This window comes from Leptonychotes weddellii, chromosome 1 (genome assembly GCF_054177405.1).
Source record: "Leptonychotes weddellii isolate Sample4059 chromosome 1, ASM5417740v2, whole genome shotgun sequence".
NCBI lineage: Eukaryota > Metazoa > Chordata > Mammalia > Carnivora > Phocidae > Leptonychotes > Leptonychotes weddellii.
The window spans coordinates 119590441-119602996 of record NC_138369.1 but is presented as its reverse complement, the minus strand read 5'-3'; the positions used below and the strand labels follow the sequence as shown (position 1 = coordinate 119602996).

At 39.4% G+C, this 12556-nt stretch overlaps 1 protein-coding gene across 9 annotated transcripts in view; it reads right to left on the bottom strand.

Annotated features, from left to right (window-relative positions):
* MAP3K13 (mitogen-activated protein kinase kinase kinase 13) overlaps positions 1-12556 on the bottom strand; it is a 168100-nt gene that overhangs the window by 121406 nt on the left and 34138 nt on the right. For 2 of the 9 annotated variants that reach the window (XM_081830939.1, XM_081830926.1), the window contains exon 2: positions 2948-3008. The exons of 6 other annotated variants lie outside the window; for them this stretch is intronic. The gene's annotated coding sequence lies outside the window, so the exon portion shown is untranslated. Of the gene's footprint in view, positions 1-2947; positions 3194-12556 lie in introns of those variants that run through there. One more of the 9 variants, XM_081830929.1, reaches the window with a different exon arrangement.

Here is a 12556-nt window from a genome sequence, read left to right as displayed (position 1 = left end):
TTTTTTTTTTTTAAAGATTTTATTTATTTATTTGAGAGAGAGAATGAGATAGAGAGAGCATGAGAGGGGGGAGGGTCAGAGGGAGAAGCAGACTCCCTGCTGAGCAGGGAGCCCGATGCGGGACTCGATCCCGGGACTCCAGGATCATGACCTGAGCCGAAGGCAGTCGCTTAACCAACTGAGCCACCCAGGCGCCCCTCTTCTCCTACTTCTTATGTGAAAGCCCATATTCCATGAAAATCAGTTCATGGGCAGCAACAGCAGGTAAAGGAATCTGATTAGGACAGTGAAGTATGAGTCAGAGACCAGAAACGCCACAGAAAAAAAGACTTTCAAGCAATTAGGAACTGGGAGGAGTTGAGTATCTGAGTGAGGGTTAACAAGCTGGAGTTTGACAGACAGTAAGGAAGCAGGGCAGAGCAGACCAAACAAGTACATGAAACCAGTGCAGAGAAAATGCAAAATGCTTGGCACCTTCAATCACTCTATTCCTTTTACTATGGTAAATTCCAATCTAATGTGACACTGACCTAGAATCCTATCAGTAGTAGTAATTCTAACAGTTGGCTGGCTGACCAATCAATTTGGAGTAAAGTGCGGTCACAGTTCTTTTGGCAGAGGGTTTTCTTTATTCTGGTTGTTAAAATAGATGCAATTACATTAATTCATACTAAAGCGGGAGAAACTAGGGCGCCTGGGTGGCTCAGATGGTTAAGTGTCTGCCTTCAGCTCAGGTCATGATCTCAGGGTGCTGGGATCGAGCCCCACACCAGGCTCCCAGCTCTGTGCGGGGTCTGCTTCTCTCTTTCCTTCTACTGCTCCTCCTGCTTGTGCTCTCTTGCTCTCTCTGTCAAATAAATAAATAAAATCTTTAAAAAAAATAAAGAGGGGGAAACTGATCTTTAATTTATTACGCTCTCAAAAATAGTATGCTTTGAGGAGAGAACCAAAGCAACAACTTCTCCAAGTATATTCTTTGGCATACTGACTCCTGCAGTTTAGCTGAATGCTCCAAATGAAAAAAAGGATTCTGTGGCAAAAACTTAGGGAGATGCTGCATGACCCTCTTACTAGAAACATTAACATATTAAAGGTTCTGAGAAGTCTTGCAGTAAATATATAAACTCATTTAATTTTATTTACTGTTATGTTTAGTGCTTTTAATGTCCTGTTCAAGAAATCTTTGCATACCCAAGACTGCAAAGATATTTTCCATTGTTTTTTTTTTCTACCATTCTGGTTCTGATTGTTATGTTTAGATCTATGATCAATGTCTATTTAATTTTTGTATGGAGAGATAAAGATGTGACAGTTCTTTTCGTACTTTCCCATAAGAAAATCCATTTGATTCAGCAACATGTTTAAAAAGACTCTGTTTCTGGAGTGCCTGGGTGGCTCAGTCCGTTGAGTGTCCAACTCTTGATTTCAGCTCAGGTCATGATCTCAGGGTTGAGAGATCAAACCCCGCATGGGGCTCCCGGCTCAGCGGGCAGTTTGCTTGAGACTCTCTCTCACCCTCTCCCTCAGTGGTCCTCGCCTCCCCCCATCTTCCTTCTCTCTCTCAAATAAATAAATCTTTAAAAAAAGACTCCCTTGGGGTGCCTGGGTGGCTCAGTCATTAAGCGTCTGCCTTCGGCTCAGGTCATGGTCCCAGGGTCCTGGGATCGAGCCCCACATCGGGCTCCCTGCTCCATGGGAAGCCTGCTTCTCCCTCTCCCACTCCGCCTGCTTGTGTTCCCTCTCTCCTGTCTCTCTCTCTCTGTCAAATAAATAAATAAAATCTTAAAAAAAAAAAAAAAAGACTCCCTGGGGCACCTGGGTGGCTCAGTCGTTAAGCATCTGCCTTCGGCTCAGGTCACGATCACAGGGTCCTGGGATCGAGTCCCACATCGGGCTCCCTGCTCTGCGGGAAGCCTGCTTCTCCCTCTCCCACTCCCCCTCCTTGTGTTCCCTCTCTCACTGTGTCTCTGTCAAATAAATAAAATCTTTAAAAAAAAAGTAAAATAAAAATTAAAAAAAGACTCCCTATTGAATTAACTTGCCACCTTGATCAAAAATCAATTGACCTTATGTTTGTGGGTCTATTTCTGGATGTGCTATTCTGCTCCACTGATAATTCATCTATTCTTAGGGCAAGAGTTCATTGTTGGTAATAGTTAATAGCTTTACAGTTAAATCTTGAAATCACGTACTATAAATCATCCAACTTGTTGTTCCTTTTCAGGATTGTTTTAGCTATGCAATGTTTATTGCATTATCAGATACATTTTAGAATCAGCTTGACAATTTCTTCAAAAACACCTGCTGGAATTTTGATAGGAACTGCACTAGATCTATACATTCACTTAGGGAGAACTGGCATCTTAACAATTTTGAGTTTTATAATCCATGATCATGTTTTGTTTTTTTAAGATTTACTTTATTTATTTATTTATTTTACAGTAGGCTCCATGCCCAATGTGGGGCTTGAACTCAAGACCCTGAGTCAAAATGTTATCTGCACACCCATAGTCGTAGCAGCATTATTCACAAGAGTCAAGAGGTGAAACAATCCAAATGTCCATCAATGGATGAATGGATAAACAAAGTGAGGTATATAATGGAATATTATTCAGCCTTAAAAGCGAAGGAAATACTGTCATTTGCTACAACAAAGGTGAAACTTTTTTTTTTTTTTTTAAGATTTTATTTATTTATTTGACAGAGAGAGACACAGCGAGGGCAGGAACACAAGCAGGGGGAGTGGGAGAGGGAGAAGCAGGCCTCCTGCTGAGCATGGAGCCCCATGTGGGACTCGATCCCAGGACCCTGGGATCATGACCTGATCTGAAGGCAGACGCTTAACGACTGAGCCACCCAGGCGCCCAACCAAGGTGAAACTTGAGGACTTTACACTAAGTGAAAGAAGCCAGTCACAAAAAGACAAACACTGTATGATTCCACTTACATGAGGTATCTAAAGCAGTCAAACTCACAAAAACAGGAAAGAGAATGGTGGTTGTCAGGGTCTAGAGGGAGGAGGAAATGGGGAGTTGTTATTTAGTGGGTATAGAGTTTCAGATTGGAAGGTGAACAAGTTCTGGAGATCTGTTTCACAACAATGTTAATATACTTAATACTACTGAACTGAACACTTAAAAATGTGAATGGTGAATTTTATATGTTTATCACAATTTAAAATTTAAAAATTATTTTTAAAAATTTTAACACAAATTTTATTATGAATTCTAAAAAAAACTATGCTGAAAACATTTTTTAACCTATCAGATTGGCAAAAACCCAAAAGTCTGATAACTCTCTCAGTTGGCAAGGATATGGGAAACAGTACTCTTATTCATTGCTGGGGGAGTACAAATTGGTACAATCCCTATGGAAGTAACTAAGCAATATTTATGGCACCTATTATACTCTCTGAATTTAATCAGAGATATACTGTATGCATGTATAAAATGATATATGCACAGGTTGTGAACTTCAGCACTGTTTACAACAGGAACATACTGAAAACAACCAATATGCCCATCACTAGGTGACTGGTTAAATAAATTACAGTATGTCCATACAATGGAATACTATGCAGCTATTTAAAAATGAGGACACTCTCCACATACTTATATGAAAAGAGATTCAACATATATTACAAATTTAAAAATTAAGAACAGTAATGTATAACAGTATTAGTAAAAAGAGAAAGGTAAGAATCTGTGTATACATTTATGTTTCCTTGCATACACATCAAGAAACTCTGGAAGGACACATGGAAAAATAACAACAGTAGTTTGGGGTCTTGAATGGGAGCTGAATGGATTGGGGACCAGCTGGGGTAGGAAGATGTTTCAATGCACACTTTTCTATGGGGCACCTGGGTGACACAGCTGATTAAGCACCCAACTCTTGGTTTCAGCTCAGATTATGATCTCAGGATCGTGAGATCGAGTCCCACATCAGGCTCTGTGCTCAATGTGGAGTCAGCTTAAGCCTCTCTCCCCCTCTGCCCCTGCCCTCCCGTGTGCGTGCTTGTTCTTTCTCTCTCTCTCTCTCTCCCTCTTTCTCTCAAATAAATAAATAAACCTTTTTTTTTTTTTTTAAAAATGCACTTTTCTATATATTTTAGTTTTGGAATCATGTGACTATATCACCTACTCAGAAAATAAAAAACTCCCATTCTTAAAAATAAATTTCAGGGGCGCCTGGGTGGCTCAGTCATTAAGCGTCTGCCTTCAGCTCAGGTCATGATCCCAGGGTCCTGGGATCGAGCCCCGCATCGGGCTCCCTGCTCGGCGGGAAGCCTGCTTCTCCCTCTCCCACTCCCCCTGCTTGTGTTCCCTCTCTCACTGTCTCTCTCTCTCTCTGTCAAATAAATAAAATCTTTAAAAAAATAATAATAAAAAATAAATAAATTTCAATGGCACCAACTGACACTAATATATTAATAAAATGAATATTTACCAAGTGTCTACTATATGTCAACTAGGTACTATTTTGGACACTGGCAATATAGCACTGAACAAGACAAAGTTCTTGCCCCCTCATAGAACTTATATTCTAGTGAGAAAGAATATATATGTTGATTTTATCAAAAATATACACACACATACAAATAATTCTGAATATAAATAGTATATATATTTGACTATATATATCATGTGTATGTGTGTGTATATGTGTTTTATATATATATATGTATGTATATATATATATTTAAAGATTTTATTTATTTATTTGACAGAGAGAGAGAGCAGAGGGAGAGGTAGAAGCAGGCTCCTGCTGAGCAGAGAGCCCAACACGGGGCTCGATCCTAGGACCCCTGGGACCATGACCTGAGCCTAAGGCAGCAGTTTAACCGACTGAACCACCCAGGCACCCCTAAATATATATTTTTTCATAAAATGAATTAAATTGTGCAATATTGTTAAAAGTCATTCAAGGTAAAGGAAGAGTGATGTGGTGGAAGTGGGGTAGTGATGCCTCTGAAGAGTAGGCACTTGAGTAGAGATCTGAATGAAGAGAAGGAAGAAACAATACAGGGGAAGAGCTTTCCAGGCAGCAAAGACCCTGAGGCACAAGAAAGTTTGATGTATTCCAGAAGCAATAGAAACACTTATATAGCCGGAGCAATCTGTGTGAGGAGAACAATGGTAGACAATGATGTTAAACAGATGGTCAGAAGGCAGATCATGTGGGCTTTGTAGGGCAGGAGCAAGGATTTGGGTGTTGGAGGCAGCTATTAAAGGTTTTTAAAAATATCTGAAAGGGGCCCAGAGGCCTGAGAAGAAGGTGGAGTAGGAGGACCCTAAGCTCACCTTGTCCCACAGATACAGCTAGATAATACTCACATCAGTATAAATAACCCAGAAAATGACCCAAAGACTGGCAGAATAAACTCCACAACTAAATGTAAAGAAGAGGCCACATCAAAGAGGGTAAGAAGGGCAGAGAGGACGTGGGAAGCTAAAGGGACCGGCAGGACTGTCTGTCGGAGGGAGGGATCCGCGAACTCAGAGAAGGGAGAGAAATAGACTATGACACTGGGAAGCCTGCATGGGGAAGATGAATCCTCATAATATTTGGCTTTGAAAACTAGAGGGGCCAAATTTTGTGAATACTCACAACCAGCAGGACTTAAAGCCTGGAATTTAAAAAATCTTCGTTCTGGGCAAGCCTGGAAAGTGATAGGAAACTGAGCCCCTGCCCTTAGAGAGACAACACAACAAACAGCCCAGGGAGATACAACATAGAAGCAGTAGTTTGAAAAATGCCTGGGGCATATGACAGGGAGAGTTATTTACTCATCTTAGAGACTGTCCTGGAGAATTAGGGACTGCAGGGAGAGCCCTGCAGGAACAAAAGAGCTGGCAGGTGCCATTTCCCTCACCCGCACCCCCCTCTCCCAACTTGCTTACACCAAGACCCGTCCCCCTCTTCAGTCAAGCTTGCCTCTGTCCAGGACTGCAGGTCCCCTCCCCAAGAAGACCCAAGCAAAGCCTTGCAAACACCATGTCTCCTGACCCATGCACTTTCCGGGGCCTCAGTCCTGGCAGCAGTAGCAGTGGGTACCCCTCTTACAGAGGCCCTGTACACACCATGTTAAAATTGCATGCCCCACACCTGAGTGTTTTTATGGTTAGAGAACCATTGAACAGCCAGCCCCGTCCCAGCAGTAGAGGCATGTCCCTTCTTCCCTGTGTCCAAACGTTGTGGGCACTGCAGCCCTGCCCTGGAGCATGTTGTGGATCTGCCCACTCCAATAGGCTTTTGGCTAGAGCCCACTCAAACCAGGGCCACAAGTTTGGCAGTGTGCAAGCAGCCCTGAAAGGGGCCAGCATCACTCCAGAGACTTCTGCCCTGGGGAGAGGGAAAGATAACCACACAAATAAGTTAGACTGTGGCCCCACAAGTGGGCTGGGGCAGATAGCTGGTCTGACTACAGGCCCCCTCCACCAATGAAAGCTTCTCAGGGGACAACACAGGGAAAGTGCCCTGTAGTTGGTGCTACTGCATCTCTGGCAAATGCCTGATCTGACTAAACTCAAGCCCAAGGCAGCCCCAGATTGGCCCACTAACAACATAGGGATCAAACCCTGCCCACAACTGTTAGAGAACCATTGAAGATGACCGGACTGAAGGAAAAAGTGGCTCAGCCACAATAGCAGGGAGCATGCAACACACATAGGAGACACCCCTGAAGCATCAGGTTCTGGTGAACAGGGGATATTTTACTGCAGGGCATGCAGGACCCCTTCTTCATAAAGCCACTACTTTCAAGAGCGGGAGACATAGCTGACTTTCCTAAAACACAGAAACAGACACAGAGAGTTAGACAAAAATGAGAAAACAGAGGAATATGTCCCAAATGAAAGAACAGGACAAAGTCACAGCAAGAGAACTAAATGAAACAGAATAAGTATTATGCCTGGTAAAGAATTTAAAGTAATGGTCATAAAGATACTCATTAGACTTGAGAAAAAAAGTGGAGGCATCAGTGAGACCATTAACAAAGAGATAAAAAAAAAAATCAGAGATGAAGAATACAATAAATGAAATTAAAAATACACTAGATGGAATAAATAGTAGACTAGAGGAAGAAGAATGAATCAGCGATCTGCAAGAAAGAGTAATGGAAAAGCTGAACAGATGAGAGAAAAAATAATGCAAAATGAGAATAGATTTAGGGAAGTCAGCAACTCCATCAAGCATAATAACATGCACATTATAGGGATCCTGGAAGAAGAAGAGAAAGAAAAGGGGGCAGAAAATTTATTTGAAGAAATAATAACTGAAAACTTGCCAAATCTATGGAAGGAAACAAATTCAGGTCCAGAAGGCACAGAGATCCCCAACAAAATCAACCCAAAGAGGTCCACACCAAGACACATAGTAATTAAAGTGGCAAAAAGTAGTGATAAAGAGAGAATTTTAAAAGCAGAAAGAGAAAAGAAGACAGTTACATAAAAAGGGGGAAACTTGTAAGGCTATTAGCAGAAACACTGCAGGCCAGAAGAGAGTGGCATGATATATTCAATGTGCTGAAAGGAAGAAATCTGCAGCCAAGAATACTCTATCCAGCAAGAGTATCATTCAGAATAGAAGGAGAAAGAGAGTTTCTCAGACAAACAAAAGTTAAAAGAACTCATGACACTAAACCAGCCCTAGAAGAAATGTTAAAGGGGACTCTTTGAGTGGAAAGGAAAGACCATAAGTAAAAGTAAGAAGAGTAGGAAGCACAAAAGCAATAAAAATAACTATATCTGTAAAAATCAGTCAAGGGACTCACACACACACACAAAAAAAGGATGTAAAGTATGACACTAGATACCTAAAATGTGGGAGGGAGAGGAGCAAAGAATGGGCTCAAACTTAAGCATCCATCAACTTAATATGGACTGTTATATGAAGAAGATGTTATATACAAATGTAATGGTAACCACAAATCAGTAATAGATATGCAAAGAATAAAGAGCAGGAAATCCAAGTATATCACTAAAGAAAGCCAACTTATCATGAGAGAAGAGGGCAAGAAAAGGAACAGAGAAGTACAAAAACAACCATAAAAAAGTGACAGAATCAAAATAAATACATATCTATAAATAATTACTTTCAATATAAATGGACTAAATGCTCTTATCAAAAGACACAGGGTGACAGAATGTATTAAAAAACAAGACCCATCTATATGCTGCCTACAAGAGACTCATTTCAGACTTACAGACACATGCAAATTGAAAGTAAGCGGATGGAGACACATTTATCATCACACAAATGGATGTGAAAAGAAAGTCAGGGTAGCAATACTTAAAGCAAACAAAATAGACTAAAAAAAGATTGTAACAAGAGACAAAGAAAGACACTATGTAATCATAAAGGAGACAATCCAACAAGAAGATATAACAATTGTAAGTATTTATGTACCCAATATGGGAGCACCCAATTACATAAAACAGTTAATAACAAACACAAAGGAACGAATCAATAGCAATACAATAACAGTAGGGGACTCTAACACCCCACTTACATCAATGGACAGATCATCCAAACAGAAATCAACAAGAAAATAGGCTTTGAATGACACACTGGACCAGATGGATTTAACAGATATATTCAGAATATTCCAACCCAAAACAGCAGAATACATTTTTTTCAAGTGCACATGGAACATTCTCTAGAATAGGTCACACATAAGGCCACAAAACAAGTCTCAATAAATTCAAAAAGATTGAAGTCATACCATGCATTTTTCTGATGATAATGCTATAAAACTAGAAATCAACCACAAGAAAAAAATCTGGAAAGACCACAAGTACATAGAGATTAAATAACATGCTACTAAACAATGAATGGGTCACAAAGAAATCAAAAATTACATGGAGACAAATGAAAATGAAAATACAACAGTCAAAACCCTTGGGATGCAACAAAAGTGAGGGTAGTTTATAGTAATACAGGCCTACTGCAAGAAGCAAGAAAAATCTCAAACAACTGAACCTTACATCTAGAGGACTTAGAAAAAGAACAAACAAAATCCAAAATCAGCAGGAAGGAGATAATAAAGATTAGACCAGAAATAAATGAGAAACTAAAAAAATAATAGATCAGTAAAACCAGGAGCTGTTTCTTTGAAAAGATCAATAAAATTGATAAACCTCTAGCCAGACTCAGAGAGAGAGAGAAGACTCAAACAAAATCAGAAATGAAAGAGGAGAAACAACAACAGACATCACAGAAATATAATTTTAATATTATAAAAATTTTTATGACAATAAATTGGACAACCTAGAAGAAATGGATGAATTTCTAGAAATGTATAATCTACCAAAACTGAAGCAGAATTCTGGAAATAGAAAATTTGGAGAGACTGATTATCATCAATGAAATTGAGTCAGTAAGCAAAAAACACCCAACAAACAATAGTCCAGGACCAGATGGCTACACAGTTGAATTCTACCAAACATCTAAAGAAGAGCTAATACCTGTTCTTCTCAAACTCTTCCAAAACAGACAAGGGGAAGGAAAGCTTCCAAATTCATTTTATGAGGCCAGCATTACCCTGATACAAAACCAGATAATAAAGATACCACCAAAAAAGAGAACTACAGGCTCATATCTGTGATGAACATAGATGCAAAAATCATCAACAAAATATTAGCAACCTGAATCCAACAATACATTAAAAAGAAAATCATTCACCATGATCAAATGGGATTTTTTCCCCCGGATGCAAGGATGGTTTAATATTCATGAATCCATCAACATGATACATCACATCAAGAGAAAGGATAAAAACCATATGATCATTTGAATAGATGCAGAAGAAGCATTTGACAAAGTACAACATCCATTCATGATAAAAACCTTCAATAAAGTAGGTTTAGAGGGAACATACCTCAATATATTAAAGGCTTATATGAAAAATCCATAGCTAACATCATCCTTAATGGGAAAAACTGAGAGCTTTCCCCTAAGGTCAGGAATAAGACATGGATGTTCACTCTCACCACTTTTATTCAACATAGTACTGGAAGTCCTAGCCACAGCAATCAGACAAGAAAAAGGAATAAAAGGCATCCAAATTGGTAAGGAAGAAGTAAAACTTTCACTATTTGCAGATGACATGACACTATATGTAGGAAACCTGAAAGACTCCACCAAATAACTACTAGCACTGAGAAATGAATTCACTAAGGTCACAGAATACAAAATCAATGTACAGAAATCCAATGCATTTCTATACACTAATAATGAAGCTGCAGAAAGAGAAATTAAGAAAACAGTCCCATTTACAATTGCACCAAAAATAATAAAATACCTAAGAATAAACTTAACCCAAGAGGTGAAAGACCTATACTCTGAAAACTATGAAACATTGATGAAAGAAATGGAAAGACATTTCATACTCATGGATTGGAAGAACAGTTATTGTTAAAATGTCTATACTACCCAAAGCAATCTACAGATTTAATGCAATCCCTACCAATAGCATTTTTCACAAAACTAGAACAAACAATCCTAAAATTTGTATGGAACCACAAAAGACCCCCAACAGCCAAAGCAATCTTCAAGAAGAAACAAAACTGGAGATATCTCAATTCCAGACTTCAAGTTATATTACAAAGCTGTAGTAATCAAAACAGTATGGAACTGGCACAAAAAAAGACCTATAGTTCAATAGAACAGAATAAAGAATCCAGAAATAAATCCATTATATCGTCAATTAATCTTCAACAAAGCAGGAAAGACTATCCAACGGGAAAAAGCCAGTGTCTTCAACAAATGGTGTTGGGACAATGGGACAGCTACATACAAAAGAATGAAACTGGACCATTCTCTTATACTATACACAAAAATAAACTCAAAATGGATCAAAGACCTAAATATGAGACCTGAAACCATAAAAAATCCTAGAAGAGAGCCCATGCAGTAATTTCTCTGACATCAGCCATAACAACATCTTTCTAGATATGTCTCCTGAGGCAAGGGTAACAAAAGCAAAAATAAACTACTGGGACTACATCAAAATAAAAATCTTCTGTACAACAAAGGAAACAATCAACAAACCAAAAGACAACCTACTGAATGGGAAAAGATACTTGCAAGTGACATTTCCAATAAAGGGTTAGTATCCAAAATATATGAAAAACTTATACAACTCAACACCAAAAAACCAAAGAATTAAAAAATGGGCAGAAGACATGAACAGATATTTCTCCAAAGAAGACATACAGATGGCCAACAGACACATGAAAACACATTGAACATCACTTATAATCAGGGAAATGCAAATCAAAACCACAATGAGGTATCACGTCACACTTGTTAGAATGGCTAAAATCAAAAATTCAAGAAACAAGTGTTGGCGAGGATGTAGAGAAAAAGGAACCCTTGTGCAGTGTGGATGAGAATGCAAACTGGTACAAACACCGTGTAAGACAGTATAGAGGTTCCTCAAAAAATTAAAAATAGAACTATCATCTGATCCAATAATTGCACAACTGGGTATTTACCCAAAGAATATAAAAACACTAATTTGAAGGGATAGACACACCCCTATGTTTTTATCTATCTATCTAGATTATTATTCAGCCATAAAAAAGAATGAAATCTTACCATTTACAGTAACATGGATGGATCTAGAGAGTACAATAAAGCAAAATAAGCCAGTCAGAGAAAGAGAAATACCATACAATTTCACTCATATATGGAATTTAAGAAACAAAACAAAGAAAAAGTAGACAAACTAAAAAACAGACTCTTAACTATAGTGAACAAACAGATGGTTACCAGAGAGGAGGTGGGTGGGGGATGGGTGAAATAGGTGAAGAGAATTAAGAGTACACTTATCATGATGAGCACTGAATACTGTATGGAATTGTTGAATCACTATATTGAACACCTGGAACTAATATAACACTATGTCAACTACACTGGACTTAAAAAAAAAAAAAAAAGGAAAGGAAGGAAAAGGAGCAGCCTTCCCAACCCCACTCCCATAACAGGAGGGGGGCATGACTCAGCAGACACCTGGGGGTGAGGATAGCACCTCCTGTGGCTCAGGGTTTGTTTGAGGTCCCAAGTCCCTTCAATCTGGAAGCAATGAACCGAGGTTTCATCTGTGGCCTTGTGTCCCTTCCTAGTGCCCAAAGGGCTTTCACCCAGACCTCAGGCTTGGATAGAATCCTAAGTATATAATGTAACAATTAGAAATAGAAAAACATACCGTAAGAAACTTTTTTTAAGATTTTATTTATTTATCTGACAGAGAGAGAGAGACAGCGAGAGAGGGAACACAAGCAGGGGGAGCGGGAGAGGGAGAAGCAGGTTTCCCGCAGAGCAGGGAGCCCGGCTCAGGGCTCGATGCCGGGATCCTGGGATCACGACCCGAGCCGAAGGCAGATGTCTAACGAATGAGCCACCCAGGCACTCCACCGTAAGAAACTCTTAACCATTGGAAACAAACTGAGGGTTGCTGGAGGGGGCGGTGGATAGGGTAACTGGGTGATGGGCATTAAGGTGGGCACGTGATGTAATGAGCACTGGGTGTTATATACAACTGATGACAATG